Source organism: Peromyscus californicus, unplaced genomic scaffold, assembly GCF_007827085.1.
Source record: "Peromyscus californicus insignis strain IS unplaced genomic scaffold, ASM782708v3 Scaffold_3__1_contigs__length_106647218, whole genome shotgun sequence".
Classification (NCBI taxonomy): Eukaryota; Metazoa; Chordata; class Mammalia; order Rodentia; family Cricetidae; genus Peromyscus; species Peromyscus californicus.
Genome location: NW_026294551.1, coordinates 91,944,092 through 91,964,442, shown reverse-complemented (window position 1 = coordinate 91,964,442; position 20,351 = coordinate 91,944,092). Strand labels below are relative to the sequence as shown.

The following is a 20,351-nucleotide window of genomic DNA, read 5'->3' as shown; positions in this document are numbered from 1 at the left end:
CTCTTGTTCTTCATCTTTTCTCACCCTGATGACTGTGATGGACTCATCACCTGTCTCCTAGCCGCCAATCCTTACCCCTCCACCCATTGACCAACTAAGCAGGCAACTGAAAAGGCAAGTTTCTCCTTGTTACTCTCTTGATATGTAGACTGCAGTGGCTCTCTGGTGCCTTCAGGACAATCCTGAAAGTTCTTTCTAATGACAACTCATCTTGTCACAGCTTTTCCTCACTCCGGTCACTGGGTCTTATCCTCTCAAACATTTGTGTACCAAGTTCCACTTCTCTGGGACAGTCCCGCCCCCACTCCCCCCTTTCTCTCCACAGCCTGGGCTAACCTTGCTGATCTTCAGTCCCCAACATCAAGCCAACAGAAGGGTACTCAATGCTTACCCTCTAGTATTTCCTGTCAGTTGTATACAGGGTAGTTTAGGAGAGTCTCTTGTGTTTTCTCAACCCAGCTCTGGGGCTCTGCTGGCCATTTAGATGAGTGATACTGAGCCTTCACACAGAATGTTGGAAGTGTGGGCCATGACCATGGCACCAGGTCTTGGCATTCAGAGAGTGTGGGGCTCTAGTTACTATCCCCACCTCACAGAATAGAAGGGGGAGACGCAGAAAGGCAGACCCCATTTTCTCAGAGTCACACAATACAAAAGTGGCAGCCGCGGGTTCAGTCCAGGCAGCCAGGTACCAGAGATTCTCAGGACCAGGCAACAGCATCACTGGCCTCTGGAAGCTTCCAGACTTCTCGAGACAAAATTGAGATTCCAACATTAGATTCTGGGCTCCAGAAACTCAAGGAAGGGAAGAGGCAAGCTTTGCTGCTTCCTTGGGGGCCCTAGGCAGGAGAAGACGTTGGGAAAAGGAATTCTGAGCCCTCGGGCATCCAGGCTACACAACGCCCCGGAGGAGAATTGTAGCCCCTTGTTCCAAGCACCCCGTGACCTTGGGCAGGAAGCCATGCTGAAGCCTGGAGAGAGAGACTCCCGAAAAGCCTGGGGTGGAAAAGAGCGCAGCTAAATGTCAGGATTTAGGGCTCCAGCCAGGCCTGGCTGCTGTGTCCTGAGTTCTGTGCCCTGCTCCGGAGGGAAGCTCGGCTAGAAGATCCACCCAAGCAGAGCAATTCATTGAGAGCAGTGCACAGGACCCCCCAGCCAGGGCTCAGGGGATGCTGGGCTCCCTGGTGGCCAGGTCAGGGTGAGGCAGCATGGCTGTGTGGGGCATCAGGCAGCTGGGCCACCCGGACACCTCTGACGGGCAATTTCCAATTTCCTATGGAATGAGAGTGTCAAAGTGGAGTGTCCGTCACTGTCTGCTGCCTCCCTGGGAGGGTCAGAGTGACTGCAGCGGGCTCAGCCACGGGCCTTTCCCAAACAAACAGTGTCCAAGAGAGCTGCTGTGGGCAGCAGGCTTTGGGAGTCCTAGTCCCTACCTGCTTAGGTGACCCTGCAAAGGCCCATCTTTCTAGGTCTGTTTCTCCCTATGAGGAAGGGGGTGGGGGTCGGGGAGGCAATGCTAGAGGCCCTTTCCAGCTCCAGGATGCTCCATTCTGTAATGAAGTTGGGTGTGGGAAAAGATGAAGTTTAGGAGAGAGGGGGAAGGGGCTGGAACCTTTCTGAGTTGGAACAGCTAAAGGAACCTCTGTTCAGCCCCAGCCCCGAGCTCCCAGATCCAGCAGCCGAACTGGGATCCACCCAAAATCAGCGTGGGGAAGCCAAAAGCATGAGTAAGGAGAGGCGGGGGCCAAGCATGTCATCTGCACAAACAGCCAGGCCCCTCTAGGGTCCCATTGGCTCTGCTGGGGGAGGAGACGGCTGCTGGGGCCCCCTCAGCCACCACCTCAAGCTCACTGGCTTGGCCCAGGGATTCAGGGTGGAGGCCTGACTGTGGACGTGGCCGGGGAGCCCTCGGGAAGGAGCTGGGGGAGCCCAGGGGCCCCTGCAAGGCCAGGCAGCGAAGGGTGGTGCACTGAGGGCTGGGCTTCCATGTGACGCACAATCTGAATCTGCTTGAAGTTCCTGGTTTTCTGGCCTCGGCCATTCTTCAAGCTTGCAGAAAGGCAGCCGTCTCCCGGGCCCTGCTCTGTGCATCTTCACAGGCATTTCCAACACACTCTTGGTTTACGTCTGTCAGGTTCCTGGCTCAAGGATAGCCCCATTGCCCAGTTTCTCAAGCTGGTGTTCTGGAATGGATCCCAGAATCTCTCCCTCACTACACCCATCCAAGAGCTTCCCTCGTCCTGTGTGCTGCCAATGTGTCGGTCCATTCTCTCTCGACACATGACTCCCTGTTTGAACCTCAATCATTCACAGGCTGCCTAATAACTATGCAATTTTCCTATGGCCTGCCTGTAATTTTTTCTTATTTTTTAATAACGAAAACAAAAGCAACGACAATAAACCACATTCTGCATTCCCATGGCCGTGTCTCCTGCAATCCAAGGGAGCCAGCCTCCTGCATCCTGTGTTTATTACTCTAGTGCTTCCTGTCCTAGCCAGCGTTTTCATCACAGTAACAAAACTACCTGATGTAAACCATTTGTGGAGGAAATATTTCTCTGGGCTTCCAGTCCATCCTGATGCGGAGGGTGTGCTGGAGTTGAGCAGCTCAGGCTGCCTCTGCCAGGAAGCGGAGAAGAGAGGATGCCTGTACTCCTGGACTGCACCCTCGGCCCCTTATTCCTGAGGCCTCAACCTCTGGGATGATGCCACTCACTTTCAGGGTGGAGTTCTCCTTAGAAAACTGTCTCTGGAACCGTTTTCACAGACACATCAGGTGTGCGTTATACTGATCTGAGTCCTTTCCTTTCCAATCAGACAATAAAAATCAGTCGTCGCTCTTCCCCTGATAAATGAGAAAATCCTTGCTACCTGGGCTCTTAAAGTCTACTTTGCAATGTTATAAAAGGAGATTATATTTCCAAGTAGTTTGGGGGAGTGGGCTTCTTCACATTTATTGCATTGTCAAGCAGATTGGTTTTTTGTTTTGTTTTGATGTTTTTGAGATCTATTTTATTTTATAGTTTATGGGTGAGTGTTTTGTGGGCAAGTATGTGCAGTGTGTATGCTTGGTGTCTGTAGAGTCTAGAAGAGGGTGATCACTTGGAAATGGAGTTATAGACAGTTGTGAGCTGTTATGTGGTTGCTGGGAATTGAACCGGGGTCCTCTGGAAGAGCCACCAGTGCTCTTAACCACTGAGCCATCTCTCCAGACCCATAAGCAGATTGTTGGCTGCACAGAAGAGATGTAGCAATCTCTCCTACACTGGTTTTACAATAAGGCTTTGAAGTTCCTTCCATCCAGAGGCAGAGTCTTTCTCCCTGTCTGGTAAATCTCTGCGTGCATGATGCGCTGTTCTGAGATAACAGGGTAGAAGTGATTGTGAGTACCTTTGAGGTCAGGCCTTGGTATGGTTCGAATGTGTCCCACCCTGCCTAAAAGGAATGTGTTGGGAACTTAACCCCTACATTTCTATGTTAACGATGTTTGGAAGCAGGGGCTCGGGAGTGATTGGGAATAGATGAAGCCATGACGGTGGGGCCCCCATAAAGGTGTCCATGTCTTCCAGAGCTAGCGTGCTTCAGTGTCTTCCACCATGCTGCAGTGCAGCAGGAAGACCCTCATCACATCCTGTGCCATGCTCCTGAACTTACAAGTCTCCAGAATTGTAACTTGAATGGGCTTCTCTTCTTCTTAAATCATAGCAACAGAGAATGGGCTAAGCCAGACCTGAAGCAGGTCTGTGATCTTCGTTATTCTCCAGCTGAAGAAGGAGGTGTGGAAGAGCTGTCTTCATGTCGGAAACATCTTGAGCTGGAGTTAGCATGAGCTAACTTACTAGGTGATGGGAACTGTGGTTCACTTGCCACATTGTTTCAGCCGATAGCCAGTTCTGTTTCAGAAGGGTCAACATAAGTAATTGTACCTCTGTGCTTAATGAAGAATAAGGAATCTAAAGGGATGAGCACTTCATTTCAACCGCACTCTGCCATGTACAGGTTGGTGACTAGGGATCTGACCACTCTCCGCCTCACATAATTTCTGACACCTTGCCAAACTCACATGCTATGAAAATACAGATATACAGTGTATATCATAGACCACATTGTGTGTGTGTGTGTGTGTGTGTGTGTGTGTGTGTGTGTACCACAGGGTATGCTATATGAATTCTCACTGTGTGCATACCATAGCTTATACTGTGTGTATGGGTACCCTTGTTGAGTGTTTATTTACTGCATAGTTTATACTATGTATTACTGTGCTCTGCATGGCTCCAAGGACTGACCTAACTGGGGCAGTGAGGGAATGAAGAAAGGACAGATACACAGACACGTGTACAGAAAGCTGTGATCAGGTGGTCTGGGTTCTTAGGTGGAGAAGCTGCAGCAGCCTGGAAACTCCATGCATTTATTGTATACAGTTGGACAGAGAGGTGGGTGTATAGTGTACAGCTGAAGAAGGAGGTGTGGAGGAGCTCTCTTCATGTTGTAAACATCTGGAGTTTGTGCATGGACCATGCTGCAGAGCCAGGCTTAGAAAAAATATGAAAATTGATCATTTTTTGAGCCCTTATTCGTCCCTTATTCTGCAGAGGCGGAGCTGCAAGTGTTCTTCATTCTGTGGTGGTTTCAATGAGAAGTGTCCGCCAGAGGTTCATGTATTTGAACACCTGGTCCCCATTGATGTAGCTCTTTGTGAAAGTTGTGGAGCCATTAAGAGGAGGACCCTTGCTGGAGGAAGTACGTCATTGGGGCAGCATGAAGATTTATATAGCCTGGCCCCACTTCCTCTCTCTGCTCCCTCTCTCTGCTTCCTGTGTGCAGATCAAATGTGATCAGCCATCCTCTTCTGCCCCCATGCCATGTCTTCTCCACCATCATGGACTCCATTCCTCTAGAACCTTAGACTAAAAGAAACCCTTCCTTTCTTACATTGCTTTTGTTCATGGTGTTTCATCGCAGCAGCAGGAAAGTAACTAATACATGTGTGTATTGTCTCATTTTTACCTTGTCCAAATCTCATGAAATGGATAATGGATAATGGGAAAACAGAATCTCCCAGTGAGGAATAAAGATCTCATATCTAGTAAGAGGCAGAAGTGAGCTTCAAAGCAAGGTCTTAGTGTTGGCTAACTGCTCACAATTATCGCTAAATACTGGACAGGCTACTTAAAAAGAGAGGTTTACTTCAACTCATGGCTCAAATCTGACATTAAGCGCCCCTTGCTTGTATGTGGTGTATCATGGCTGGAGCATATGAGCATATGTTTGAGGGAGTCCTTATGCCAGGGGGCAGGGACAGAGGGGCTGGGTGGGTTTCCACATTTCCTTTGAGGGCAGCACCCCCAATGAGCTAAATGCCTCCCCTTAGGTCCAATGTTCTAAAGTCTCCACTGGCTCCCAGCATCCCCAACCCAGGGACCGAGCTTTTATATATGGGCTTCTGGGGGACACCCATCCAAGTCACAACAGTCTCGGTGACTCCCCCAGATCCTGGCCACTACATTCCAAGGTCTCCCATGGTAGGTCTGCCTTCAGACTCCTGAGTACACATCTTTCTGCCACCAGAGATTTTGACTAGGGGAGGGCAGGATTGGGCAGTGGACTTCAATGCCTGTTCAGTCTACTGTTAACTCGTGCGTGTTCTAGAGGCCTGGCCTGGCCTTTCCTGGGTATGCGTTTAGGTTCTCAGTCTGCTCAATCAAGGTGCTTTCTGCTGTGCTCTACGCTGTTCCTTTCTGACTAGGGTAAGGCAAAGGCAGAGGTCAGCAGCGGTCCTGCTTTTGGCTCACTCTCTCCAAGGGTAGATTTCCAGCCAACCAGAGAGATACTGAATTAGCCGCTCAGCACATGGGTGGACCACGTGGCACCCCTGACCCAGCAGCTGAGAGGACCATTCTGCTATGGAAACCCTGCTACAAAGATGGCTGCTGTGGGCTGGCCTTTGGAACATGCTCTTTCTTTTGCTGCTTGGGGGGGGGGGGGTGGGGGGAGAGAGAGAGAGAGGAGCAGGAGGAGAGTGGCCAGACCAAGGCCTTGCATTGAGTCAAATTTCCTGAGGGCTCATCCTGAATTACAGCTTCAGTGGGAGATGTGGAACAGTTCCTCAAATGTCCTCAGCGAGTCCACTGCGACCTCTTCTGCAGCTGCAGGCTCCCCATTCCAAGGCCCCAACTCAACAGGTCTGATCGAAGGTCTTGGATGCTAATTCCACATCGAGTCACCCTGGCTAGGACAACCTTTTGGGGCCCAGGGGAAAGATTTGTTTGGTGGGGACCTAAGCTCTTGCAGCTGATGTCTCTCCCCCTTCCAGGAAGACAGAAAGGGTCAAGGAGTCACAAGGGCCTTCCTCACTGGTCCAGGGGCCTCTTGGAGAGCATCTCCCAGCTCTTCAGGGACTGTTCCTGGAAGTGGCTTAAACTCCAGGGAGTTGGACCAGAGCGACCTCCATGGAGATTTGTGCACACATCCCTGACCCTCCAGTGAGTGAGGCATGGGGGTGGTGGGGGAAAAGCTTGCTCATCCAGACTTTGGAACATCCCCACGCACTTTCTTCCAGGCAGGCCCTAGTCACTTTCCAAGTATTTCACTTTCCGTTTCTCCGCCAGATCTGGTAACAGGGTGTTCCTGCCCTCTTCCCCTCGGTGACCCCTCTGCCCAGGCCCACCCCTGCCAAATTTCAGCAAGTCCACAGCTTTCAGAAGCCAGTCCAAAGCTGTACTCAGCCCAAAGAAGGCACAGATTCGGGCGGAGGACCCTGCCTTGCCTGTGATGATGACCTTACCATGGAGCTCAAGAAGCGACTGTCCCGGGAAAGAAGGCAGGACCAGGCTCCGTGGCGCCAGGGCTTCGGGGTCTGGCGTGTCTAGCCGGCTGTGTCACCCCAAGACAGTGTCTTGAGCGACTGGGTCATAGTGTATTCCTCTGAAGGAGGAACTGTCCTATCAGCCAAGGCACGCTGTGAGGGTGAAGGAAGACAGTAACTATGCTTGGAATCCATGTGCAAATGTGGGCCAATAGGCAGGATCCGAGGCAGCTTTGAGTTTCTGAAGTCAGTTGCTGGCACTCTCTCTCGGGAGGACAACCACTTTGTGTTTTTCTAAGTGTGCTGAAGAAGCAGGTAGTGGAGGCGTGCAGAGCAGAGTGTGAATCCAGGTTCCCAGCTAGGGGCCTCTGTTCCGATCCCTCCACTTCTCTGGGTCCCTGTAACAATGAAATAGAACGTCTGTCACATGCAGGCAAACATGCAACCTTACTCAAGGGGTCAAGCGCAGGGTTACGTGACAGAGTGCAAGCCCTGGGCACAGAGCTTGGCTCAAGAGCTGCAGCAGGACGTTGGGACTCTTCTTCCGGATTGGTGACCTGGGACGTTCGGAGTGGACGTCTAGTTCTTGCTCGTCCCCCCACCCCTCCTCCATTTTCTAGGCTGCATGAATTTTGCAGAGCAGATATGAAATGCAGAGAGTGGGGGGAAAAAAAAGTAATGAAGGAGAAGAAATCCAAAGCCAGAGTGGGCGTTGTGCTCTGGAACAGCAGCCAGTGGCAGCCGGGACTCACTGCACAGCCAGAGACGGTCTTGTGCTCCTAGGCAAGGCTCAGCTTACTTTGAAGTGTTGACAACACTGAAAATTAAAAGCATCACAATGCGAATTATCACTTTGTTTTTTCCACCCTGATAGCCTCTGTGAAGCATTTCATACCAATGAATCAATACAAATGTCTCTTTACAAAGACATCAGGAACAAAAAATGATTTTTTTCTCCCTGAAAAGAAGCTGACAGAATGAATAATAACAATTTTAGTCCTGACTTGCATGAAGGCTGTAGGGAACTTACCACTCGGTAAGGTCTCTCATTGTGACAGGGTTTGGATTGGAGAACTCAATGCACAGATGAGGTCTGGATGAGACAATCCAGCCAAGGTTACAATGCTATTGTTTCATGTCTGCGTATGTGTGTAAAAACATATATGCTGTGTATATATGTTTGTGTGTGCTGTGGTTTGGTAAAATAAAGCTTGCAAATTAGGATTAATTTATAACTTGTTACAACTCGATTATTGGCTGGGGCTGCCTTTATGTTACAGCAGATGGACTTTTGCGTGAAATATTTTCCCCTAGTTGCCATAGAGACGTGCCAACATCTTTCTGCTGAAGTGATTCCCCGCAGGCCTGTTTGTTGTTGTGCCCGGTACCAAATCACTTGCAGGCTAAATCACTTGCAGCCCTCACAGAGGCTGATTAAAGAGCGCAGGGGCCTGGGGAGTCTCTGGCCTCTCAGCGGCTGCCACCAGAGATGGTCTGCAAAAGTCATTAGGGCTGGAAGTGGGGCAAGAAGTTGGCTGGGCAGGTGAAGGGGAGACCCAAGTGAACCGGGGAGCTTCAGGGGGAGACGGCTACTGTGAGCAAGGAAATGAACATGGGTGCAATAAAGATCCCCTGTAGTTCTAGAGGCAGATCCTTTTTTAGGTCCTGTCTAGTACCTGTAGCAAGCTGAGAAGTGGGTCCTGATTTTCAGGTGAGAAAAAAGGGATGCAGAGGGGACCTGTGACCTGCTCTAGCTAGTCCATGGCAGGTCTTCCTCTGTGGTACCACACTGATGTCTTCTGTAAGTGGGGTTGGAGTGGAATGGACAATGTGTCTTAGACCCAGGATCTCGGATGAAGCAAGAAGCTACAGGCAGGCGGGACAGGGTGGTCATTACAGCCCCCTGCCAGGTCCTCTGGCTGCTGGAGATTCCTCAGATAAAACCTCCAGTCCATCACGCAACTCACAGTCCATTTGGGCAGACACACTCAGCCTGTCTGACGAGCCGCGTAAACATGGCCAAGTGCTGTGACGCCGTGTGTCCCGACTCCTGAGCCAGATCTACGCATGAAAGTCTCGCCTCCCCCCTTCTCCTCTCCAGCAAAGATGCAGACTGTGGGGTGCTTCCAGAGAACAGCGTTTACAAAGACAGTGGCCCAGAGTGATGACAGGCAGGGGGCTTTGAAGTTAGACCCAAGTTAGACTCTTGATCTGCCCTGGTCCTGAGATGTGACTACAGGCCACATAGTCTTCCTCTTTGCCCCTGATGTCCCTCTCTGTAAGGCCCTCCCTGGCAGTCAGACTCAGCTCCCCTCCCAGAACGGATGCTCCCCATAATAATCTTAAATACAATTGAATAACTGAATGTGTTTTTAACATAGCTGCCAGGTAGTAAGTGTTCAGTGTGTAGTGGAAATGATTTTGGTTTGGGGATCATTTTCTTTGATCTTAACTTTGCTCCCTGGATAGTGTCAATGAGGAACCTGGGTCTTAGGGGATGCAAACAAACCACCATGCTAACCATGTCTCAGTTCATGGAGTGCTCTCCTTAGGAAAGGATGCTAGATAGTGTGACAGCAAGCTTCCTGTTACTGTAATAAAAACATGAAATAAATCAACCTTGAAAGAAGAAAGGGACAAGGGTCTTGTGGGAGTCTGTGGGAGTCCAGCTCCGACCTGCTCACACCTTTCAAAGGGTTCTTGGGTAGAGGAAAGGGGAATGAGGAAATGTTAGTTAGAAAGGTAGATCTAAATGACAAAGAGAAAGACAGAGACACAGGATAGCATCAGGAGGGTCCTTGATCAATACCCAGTCGTGCCCAGAGCTTTATTCAAAAGGGCTTTTTATAATATGCCAAGGAGGTAAAAGACCTCCCCCTTGCAAGATCAAAGCACACTGCACAGCCAAGTGTAGACCCTTCCAAACACCTGGTAACCACACCTGTGGCCAAATCATCTCCTTGAAGCTCTGCTGGGTAAAGCAAGCTCAGATTCTCTGACCCTGAGTAAGGTCTCACTAGATAGCCTCTGTGGGCTCCCACAGGGTCTAATTGGGCACATGGCTCCAGAAGTTTCAACTTACGATTGCTTGGCCTTGTTGCTTGGGCATGTGGTAGCCCAGTCCATCACAGCTGGAGGATGTGATGGAGGAGGCTGCTCACCTCACGTCAATCAGAAAGCAAAGAGAGACAGGATGAGTCCTGCGCTCCTGTATTAGGTCCAAGGGCACACCCCCAGTGACCTAATTTCTTCCTACTAGCCACCACTATTTTTACGTATGTAAATGTGTGCACAGGTGCATGTGTCCAAGCACATATACCTGCAATTTTACACATGTGCACTTGTGTGCATGTGCCCATATTTGTGGAACTCTGTCTGTCTCCTAGTTGGTCTGGAGTTTACCAGTTAGGTTGGACAGGCTGCCCAGTGAGCCTCAGGGACCCTCCTTTTCTTCTTGCCCAGTGCTAGGATTATAAGCACATGCCATCATACCTGGCATCTTTACATAGGTTCTGGGGAATCAAACTCGGGTCCTCATGCTTGTGAGGCAAGCTTTTCCCTGAGCTGTCTCCTCAAGGCTGGGCTCCATGAGTTACGTCACCTCCTAGTGGTACAAAAGGTTGGTGACAAGTCTTTGCTCATGGGTCTTTGGGGAACACGTGTAAACCATAGCAGATGTCTAGGACAGAAGCCTCACTTAAATTGTCTTAAGCTGGCAGAGGAGCTTATTGACAAGAAAATAGAGCGTGGGGTCGAGCTGAAGGCAGAGGCCCAGTCAATCTCTCCCATTCTTGGCCAGTTTGGAGTTACCGTCAGTGAGGCTCTGCCCTGTGATGACAAGGTGACTGCCTGCTTTTCCATCAAAAGAAGGTCTCATCCCCTAAGGCTCAGTATCAGCCCTCGGGTTGAAGTACATGGGATAGATTTGGATTACATGCCAAGCCTGGTCATATGTCCATCCTGGGAGTCTGCAAGTGCAGTCCCCCTCACTGTGGTCTGAAAGTGAGAAAGAACAAGCAAGTTAGCTAGCCAAGGGGAAGGTGGATGTTCCTGCCAGATGAGGAAAAGGATTCTGAACAAGCAAAACCAGTCAGTACCTACCACAGGGCGGGGGAAACAATTTTTATGATGACACCCTGAAAGGTACCTGGTGGTGGGTTGAATAAGAGTGTCCCCCATAGGCTCGGCTGTTTGGATACTTGGTTCCCAGTTGGTGGTGCTATTTGCAGAGGTTTAGAAAGTGTGGCCTTGACAGAGGAAGTACATCAGTGGAGGTGGGCTTTGAGCTTGTGACCCAAGCTATGAGCTCTCTGTTTCCTTCTCCAGCCTGCCTGCTGCCATGCCTCCCTGCCACGATGAACTCTTATCCCTCTGGAACCATCCACCCAAACAAACTCCTTCTTCTATACGTTTGCTTTTGACCATGGCATTTTGTCTCAGTAATGGAAAAGTAACTAATATAATGGCTATGATTTCCCCCATTTTGTATAAAACTGAAACTTACAGAGTCTGGAGGCCTTGCTCAGAACCACAGAGCACGCCAGTGGTAGGTTTAGGGTGGGAGATCTCCAAGCCCTTGTTCATGTTGGGATTTTATATGGGAAAATGAACCCTGCAGGAGGATTTGAACTAGTGTTTGGAAGTCAAGTAAGAGACACAGATGGCCCCGGGTACTCAGCTTTATCCCATGGAAGCTTCTGTGTGGTGGTATTGTGTTCCCCAAAATATTGTGCACCCTAATAAACTTATTTGGGGTCAGAGAACAGAACAGCCACTAGATAGACATAGAGGCCAGAAAATGGTGGCACACACACCTTTAATCCTATCACTTGGGAGGCAGAGATCCATCTGGATCTCTGTGAGTTTAAAGCCACACTGGAAACAGCCAGGAATGGTGGCTCACGCCTTTAATCCCAGGAAGTGATGGCAGAAAGCAGAAAGGTATATAAGGTGTGAGGACCAGGAACTAGGCTGGTTAAGCTTTTAGGCTTTTAGCAGCAGTTCAGCTGAGATCCATTCAGATGAGGACACAGAGGCGTCCAGTCTGAGGAAACAGGATCAGCTGAGGAGTTGGCGAGGTGAGGCTGTGGCTTGTTCTGCTTCTCTGATCTTCCAGCATTCACCCCAATACCTGGCTCAGGTTTGATTTTATTAATACGTCCTGTTAAGATTCATGTTACACTTCTGGGTCCTCCAAGGGTTGTTGGTGACCCCTGACTACAGTGCCCTGCCTGAGCAGTGTAGGCCTTAATACAAACAGGTGCTTACCTCTCTTCATCTTCCAAATGTTCAAGTATACTTATTCTCAATGTTTGTAATGTAACAGACCCCCAGGCCTTAGCACAGCAGAAGCCATGATGGAAGTGCCCTTCAGGCCTTCAAATCCAGCACATAGGCAGCACCACCTGCCAAATTGAAAACCAAGGCCTAATCCACCAAAGCCCATCAACGTTGGAAAGTCCCTGAATGCACCAACCTTGCTTTTTTGGCTTCTGTAGTTCTGCTTCTGGCTAACTGTTCTTGCTAACCGAAGCATGTCAACCCAGGATGTGTGCTTTGTGCTTAAAAGAAAGGCTCAGGACTGTACTGGGGTCCCAAACACCCAGTGCAGTTGCCGACCGACTAATACAGACTTTCTATTGGCTTGAGCCTGTGTCCTGGTAGTCTTCTCTGGTGGATACCCCACAACAGTAAACTTTGTGATACATTTTTTTTGGTTGCTTCATCTCAGAAACAGTTGGATATTGACATTATTAGGAGTCTTTATTCATAGTTTTCTTGTAAAGGACTATGTGTCTCATGGCCTCTGTATCTCACAGAGCTAGGCTCTTCCAGAAAGGTCATGGGAAGAAACATTTCAGGCCATGTGCTGAAATCTGGTGTGGTTCCCTTCCTCCACAGCCTCCTTCAGCTCTTCCATTCCAGGCTCATCACCTCTGGGAAAGAACACCATCCCAATGGTTCCAAATCTATGCTTTCTCTTTTGCCCAACCATGGCCCTCTCTTACATGCTTCAGGAAGCTGCTGAGCCATCCCAGGTGATCTGCCTTCAATTTATCTGTAGACTCATGTCCTTCCTTAACTGTTTTCAAGTGGGGTTTGCGAGAACCTTCTGAACTCTAAAGTTCTCTATATGATAGAGCCAAAGCCAAGCTTCCTCACATCACCAGTCTCTCCCCCTCCCATCTCTTGGTTCCTTCTTCACTGAAAACTGAAATATAATCTAGATCAGTGGTTCTCAACTTTCCTAATGCTGAGACCCTTTAATATAGTTTTTCATGTTGTGTTGACCCCCCAACCATAAAATTGTTTCATTACTACTTCATAACTGTAATTTTGCTATTGTTATGAATCATAATATAAACATCTGATATGCAGGATATGCAATATGCAATATGCAACCCCAGGGGGGTCATGACCCACAGGCTGAGAACCACAGATGACAAACGGAACACAGACATCTCTGCCTGTCTCTTTTACTGAACAATGAACTCTGTGAAAGTATGGGTCATGACTGTCCACTTGTCACTCTATTCCCAGCATGTGGGAACAGGACGACCTGGGGTACAGGAAATGTTCAGTGAATGTTTGCTAAGTGAAAAAATGCACAGGTAGGTAAAAAATCACCTCTCCAAAGACACAACACAAGTTCGTAGGGTCCATGTATATGTGTGCACACTTGTGCACAAGTGTGCATGTGGATATGGGTAGATGTATGTAGAGAGAAGGAATTTTGAGTAATTTCAAAGTCCTTTGAGTCTTGATTTAAAAGTTAAAATTTAGAGTGACAGGCCCTGGGTAACCTCTGGAAGTCCTCAAGAAAGAGCAATATGGAGTTCTTTTCACAACCGCCTGAAGGACAGGCTTGAGTCGGGAGAGTCAGCAAAGGCTTGTCTGTCTGATACTCTAGGAAAAGAGAGGCAGAATTAGTAGACACTCAATAAACCATGTTGACATCAGGAGGAAAAGAAAGGCAAGGCTTGAGGATGCCTTGGATGCATCCATTAAGAAACATTTATTGAGTATGGATCAAAAGAGAAAGGACCAAGTTTATTTTTTTTTCTGAAATTATAAATGTGACTTTTTTCCACTGCAAAATAATATAGTCCCAGGACAGGATATAATTAGAAAATGACAGGAAAAATAATCTCGCACCATGACTGTGTTTTAGGACCCATGGTAGGGCCCTGTGAGAATGAATGTGCCTGCTGTGTTCATGATGGAGACACGGGGCGGGGAGGGGGCAGTCAGAATGACTCGAAGGAAGCCTCTGCTGAGCTTACTCCATCCAATACCCAGAGGAGACCTGAAGGAAAGGCCACATCTGGATGCTGAGTAGGAACCTCCCAGTGTCTGTGCAGCCCTGGTGGCCATAAAGCCAAGCTGCCTTCACCGTGTCCAGGTGAATCCTTCCTCCTCTTTCAGCGGGCATTTTGGATTCTAGATTTTTCTTTTTAAACATTGTCATTTTTTTTTTTAACTTGCACCTGATCTTCCTTGGCATGTTTCCTGCTATGTGGAGTCCAGGAAGTCTGAGTTCTCCCTGGCAGTAGTGTGGGGCAGTGGTTACTACCTTCACTCTTCCAACATTGGCCCAGGCTTCTGTACTCTCCTCTCGTGTTAGGCATGTGGGCCTGCTGGTCAGCTTGGGGCCTTTGGGGAAGCAGACGGGTTAACTGGTAGCTGCAAGACACGCTGGCTCACTGACAAAGTGATCCCTCTGTCAGCCAGCTGCTTCTGCTGGCCATTAAGTGGCCTCCTGTCATCTATGGTGGCCAGCCTAGTCACAGTGTATCAGCCATCCCCTGGAGCAACCATTCCTTGGGCATCTGACCAGTCACAGCCTAGGTCAGTCTCTCCATTAGCCTGTTGGCCAGGTAGCTGCTCAGTCGGTCCATCATCCAGTCTATAGGTCTGTCAACTGCCAGCGAGTAGGTGGGGCCACACCCTGATGTTCCCCTCCAACTGGTGATCTCAGTCCTCACCTGAGGGGGAGGGATGGAGGGAGAAGCTCATTTCCTCCCTGCTGAGGCCCTTTGAAGTGTGCTCTGTCAACCCTTGGAAACTGAGCCGAGGAGTTATTTATGAAGTACCGGAGTGCAAACAGCCTCATCATTCTGAGTTGCTAGCAGCCAACTTGAGTCCACTCATCTTCCATCAACCGTGTTTAAAATGCAGAGCCGTGCCTCCCTCTTGCCCACACTGCACCCCCAGCTGCCTCCCTCATGGAGAGTTAGGGGATTGGTTTTCAGGAGCAGGTGATTTCATCAGTTGCTCCCAAAGCCAGCTTGACTTTGCCTGGGTCCCTCAAGGGATGAGTCACTTCCTGCAGAGGAGGCTTGTGGGAAGAAAGCAAGGTCCCAGAGCCAGCGCATAAGCTGTGCCATCCTGCTCAGGGTCTCGGAACCCCCAGGACTAAGACCTTGGTCTGGTTCAGTGGGACCATTTCCCATGTGGAGCCCCTGTCAGACCCAGTGGGATGGGGAGGATGTCTGAGCAGGGCTCTATGAACCAAGGTAAAGAGATGGGCTCTGCTGTGGGAGCCCAGTAGGGGAGCACACAGAGTGTTTAATATTCACAGCAGGGTTCTTAATGCCTGCATGAGGAGGCAGCATTCAGGGGGCCAAGACACCTGGGTTCCCATCAGCTCACAGCCAAAGGCAGAGGAAGATGTTGGCTCGAGACCCCTTCGGCCTTTCTCTGGGCCACTGTCACGTGGATTCTACCAGTCATTTTTAGCACGAATCCACTAAGTTCCAGGAACCAACCCTACACATGGGACTGAGCTGTCAAGTTCAAAAATCAACATTTACTGAGTGCTTCCCAGGCTTTTGGCCCCCTGCTTTCTCCTTTAGAGGGGCACATGCTGTCATGCTCCACAGAGTTACCAAGTACAGCTGCTTTCAAGGCTGGGTTGGGATTGGACAAATCATGAAGTAAAACTAATACAGCCCTTGCCTTCATGGAGGTTAGAATCCAGACATAACTGGTCATTGTGAAATAAGGACCCAGAATGAAGAAAACATGACCTGTGGTGTTTTGGAGAGTTGGAGCCTTTGCACAAGCTGATGGGGATGAAGGCTAAGAGCTGTTAAGGTAAGTGATGATGAGGAGACAGCATATGTCAATACCTTGGGGAGGGAGAGAGACTGTCACACTGAGGCAACTGTTGCCAGAGAGCGTGGAAGAGGTCAGAGGTGTGCACAGAGGAGGCAGAAGCTTCTTTTACAAGTGTGTTATGTTCATTCATATATATGTACATTAATAATACATGCATCCATGTCCTCATTCATCTACACATTCGCGAACAGCTACAGAATGTCCACATTATTACATCTCTTTCTTTCAGAGCTCACTGATCACGAACCTCAGAAACCAGGACTGACCAGCTGTCCTGGCTGGAGAGCCATAAGGAAGATGCTGTTGGAAGAACACAAGCTGGTGGGTTGTCAAAGGAGCTAGCTCAGAAATGATGCTTGCTGGCTTCTCTGGGCATCTCTGGGAACCAAGGCAACTGTCTCACAGCAGGCCCTGTAAAGCCATCTACATCTATGAGGATAAGTGTCTTCCAGACTCTTGTTCCCTTGTGCCATCAAGATCCAGAGCTCAGCTAGGGAGTTCAGTCTGGCTGGTGTGCACTTGCCTCCTACCACAACAGGTGTGCAAGAGTAGGAAGAAGCCCCTTGCCTTTAATGAGGTTGTATAGTAATTTCCTCTGAGAGAAAACATTCCATCTTGGAGGGAACCCAAGATGTTCTAGTAACAAACTATAGAAATGATCCCTGAAAGTATAGTCTTCCAAGATGTTCTAAACTGGAAGCTCATTAACACTCAGGAAATGAACAACTCAGAAATTTCAATAAGTCCCTGAAACTGACCAGAATCATTAGCCCCTCCCTCCCCAGTTTTATATAAGCACTAAGGACCACTAAGAGACACTGTCAGATCAGTCTGTCCAGAAGAGGCTCAGGCCAACTGAGATACTCTCAAGCCTGTTGAGGGGCCTGCAAGTTGTACAGTAGCCCCAGTATGTACAAATGTCCAGCTTTTAGGAGCTCTACCTGTGTGGAGTGGGCTTTTGTGTGCAACTGTCTTTGAGTCATTTCTGATCATTTAAGTAACCCCTCACTCACACTCCAGTGTGTAAGCCCTCACTCATACTCCAGTGTGTAAGCCCTCATTCATACTCCAGCAGGTAACCCCTCACTCGTACTCCAGCAGGTAACCCCTCACTCATACTCCAGTGTGTAAGCCCTCACTCATACTCCAGCAGGTAACCCCTCACTCGTACTCCAGTGGGTAAGCCCTCACTCATACTCCAGTGTGTAAGCCCTCACTCGTACTCCAGTGTGTAAGCCCTCACTCGTACTCCAGTGTGTAAGCCCTCACTCATACTCCAGTGTGTAACCCCTCACTCGTACTCCAGTGTGTAAGCCCTCACTCGTACTCCAGTGTGTAAGCCCTCACTCATACTCCAGTGTGTAAGCCCTCACTCGTACTCCAGTGTGTAAGCCCTCACTCGTACTCCAGTGTGTAAGCCCTCACTCATACTCCAGTGTGTAACCCCTCACTCGTACTCCAGTGTGTAAGCCCTCACTCATACTCCAGTGTGTAAGCCCTCACTCATACTCCAGTGTGTAAGCCCTCACTCGTACTCCAGTGTGTAAGCCCTCACTCACACTCCAGTGTGTAAGCCCTCACTCACACTCCAGTGTGTAAGCCCTCACTCATACTCCAGTGTGTAACCCCTCACTCGTACTCCAGTATGTAACCCCAGTGACACTCATTCGTTCGCCAAACTGGACTTTGGTAGTACATATGTTTTGGTCTATCATTGGTTCCCTGTCTCGAGTGAGTACACATTTGTTTACAGCTTCCCAGGAATAGTGTCTCCCAACAAATAAGTAATAGGTTAGCCTCTACAGTTGCTGTCCCCAAAAGACTCCAGACAGAGGGAGTGGCTACTCTGAGACACATTTGAAGTATTCTGAGGATAACCTCAAATCATCCATAGTTCACCTCCAAATTCTGAAGGTCAAGCAGGAGTTCCTGTTGGCCTCCTGGCAACGGCTCCTTTTTGCCACTCTTGGTATTGTTTTCATGGATGATACCAACACAGAAATGGCTCCTTGCACGTGTCTAGGTGTGTAGCTCTTTTGCTTGGTGTCTGGGTTGCTTCCCCAGGCACTCACTCATGACTTCATTCATCACTTTCTCAGATGGAGGTGGGGTAGGACCCTCCAAGGGCTCAGGCAGGACGTGGCTCAGCCTATGCAGGGCATACTGGTGCTGGGGCAGGATCTGGACCCTCATGAACAGGCTGTCAATCAGCACTCTTTCAGCTGTTATCTCGAGACCATGGCAATCTACACCAGAGCACGTATGTTCTCACGTCCCCAGGGACATGCAGGGCGGGGACTCCAAACACCCCTCCGGCCCTGCTTCCCCTTCCAGAGTGGGCCCTCTGCTGGATCCCTGTGTTCACACCTCCTAGCCAAGCCCCACTTTTCTTTGGCACCTCCCAGCTTTAAGAGAAGGGTAAAGCAAGCCATGACCTATTAAGAATCTTCTGGAAGGTCACATCTCCCTGTTATAGAGATCTGCTGAGCTCCAAGGTTGGAAATGGCTGGACAGGCTGAGTTGCAGTAGGAAGCAGTGGGCCAGTCGCTTAACTGACACAAGTCTTGTTGCCTTTTTCAGAAATTAAGAGACTTTAGGTGCATGGAAGTATCTTCATGTTTCCCGGTCTGTACCATCAGTCTGGGCCCCTTAAATGCTGCTATCAGAGTGTTTTGCTGACTCTAGCTTTGTGATATGTGTTGAAGTCAGTGTGGCATCAGCAGACATTCAGAGGAGCTGTTGATAGAGACCCAGAGGCAGCCCGGGACACACATAGATGTTCTTGGAGACCTTCGGGTTGTCTTGCCAAATGTGCTATGGGGGTACTCAGCATTGATTACCTACTATGTGCCAATCACTTGCTCTTCAAAGACACTCTCTGAACTCAGGTTCACTGTGTCCCAATTCTCTGGTTAGAATTTCTATTGTTCATCCATCCATCCATCCATCCATCCATCCATCCATCCATCCTTCCATCCATCCATCTAACTCTATCTGCAAAAGAAAAACATGTAATGGTAATACATCACAGTTTATCGACATGCCTCTACTGGTAGAAATTTGTGCTATTTCTAGACTTATTAGCAATACTGCTAAGCACACCTCACATCCCTGGAAGATGTTTATTAAGCACCCACTTCTCTCTGGTTTGTTCCGGGTGCCTTTGTAACACCAGTTAAGGCCTAGTGAGCACAGTTCTTGGCTTCTCCGTCTTCATATGCTGTCCGAGCTCAGGACTTGGCTTTTGACCTCCATAACTCATCACCCCTAGTAGATGCTTAACAAACAGTGAATAAATTAACAGATCAATGAATAAAAAGAATGAGCTACCTGCAGAGTCAAAGTGTGGGCCTCAAGAGAGCCTAGGCTTGGCTCTCACAAGAGAACTCCCGCATCTGCTCAGGGTTGCCAACCTGTGGAGCCCCTGTTGCCTTTCAGGAGGTCCCATTTGCTCTCCATACTTTAGTCTTTCTCCAGCCTTATTGAAGGCTTGGCGGTTATGACGGCAGCTTTGTGTGCTCTACTAAGGTGTGCCTCCGTGCACCTATGCTGTTCTCTTGGGTTGGGTCACTCTTCCTTGCTCTGGCATTCATTCTAAAGCCATCTCCTGAAAATCTTTTCTGAGCTTCCTGCTGGCAACAACCTACTGACACCCACTCTGCCCTGGAGAACCCCACTGACGAGCTGCAGCTCTTCTGCTGTCGAGCCAGCTCCACACTGTCTTAGGAGTTGCAGGCACTAACTGTCCATGGAGGACAAGTTGGTCGTCACCGCCAGCACTGGTCCACTGGCAGCCATTGCTTCAATGCTCCACTTACAGCTGGTCAGTTTGATTTTCTACAACCAGAGGCATGTAACTTAAAATCTCCAGTATTCCCAAATATTACCACTTCAACAAGCAAGCAATATAAACCTTCCCAATGAGACTCTCTTCATGTTTTTTTTTTTCCCTGTTATGAAGCCCTGGCTATCCAGCACATAGTCCCACCTCAGTTTAGATGCTCAGTTCTCACTGGAAACACTTGGTATTCATTTAGCTTTCCTGCCATACATGGTACGAACCATAACCACCTCACCAGGTTGTTTTAAACATACACACATAAACATTCCCAGCAAGCAATGGTCAGTTGTTTAGTTTAACTGAATATAAGAACTTTGAAATCCATTGTCTTAGCAGCATTAGCTCCATTCAAGGATTCCAGAGCCCCCGATGGCTGACCATTACAGCAGGGGAGTATGAGGGAGAAACCTCTGTTTCTGAATGCGGAGTTGGGCCAGCACTGGCTACAAGTACTGTGTGGAGTAGAGACCCAGGCCTGGCGCCTGCTGCTTCTGACTTCATGCTCTTCTTCCCCCCAATCCTAGTGGGACTCACTCAAAGTGTGCAGGTGGCTGCGTGAATGTCTCACCAAGCTGGGAAATGTTG

The 20,351-nt window shown here is 49.1% G+C and overlaps 1 pseudogene; it reads right to left on the bottom strand.

Annotated features, from left to right (window-relative positions):
- Window positions 1–16,516: 16,516 nt before the first annotated feature.
- On the bottom strand, window positions 16,517–16,603 carry LOC128123612 (uncharacterized; annotated as a pseudogene).
- Window positions 16,604–20,351: the final 3,748 nt, after the last annotated feature.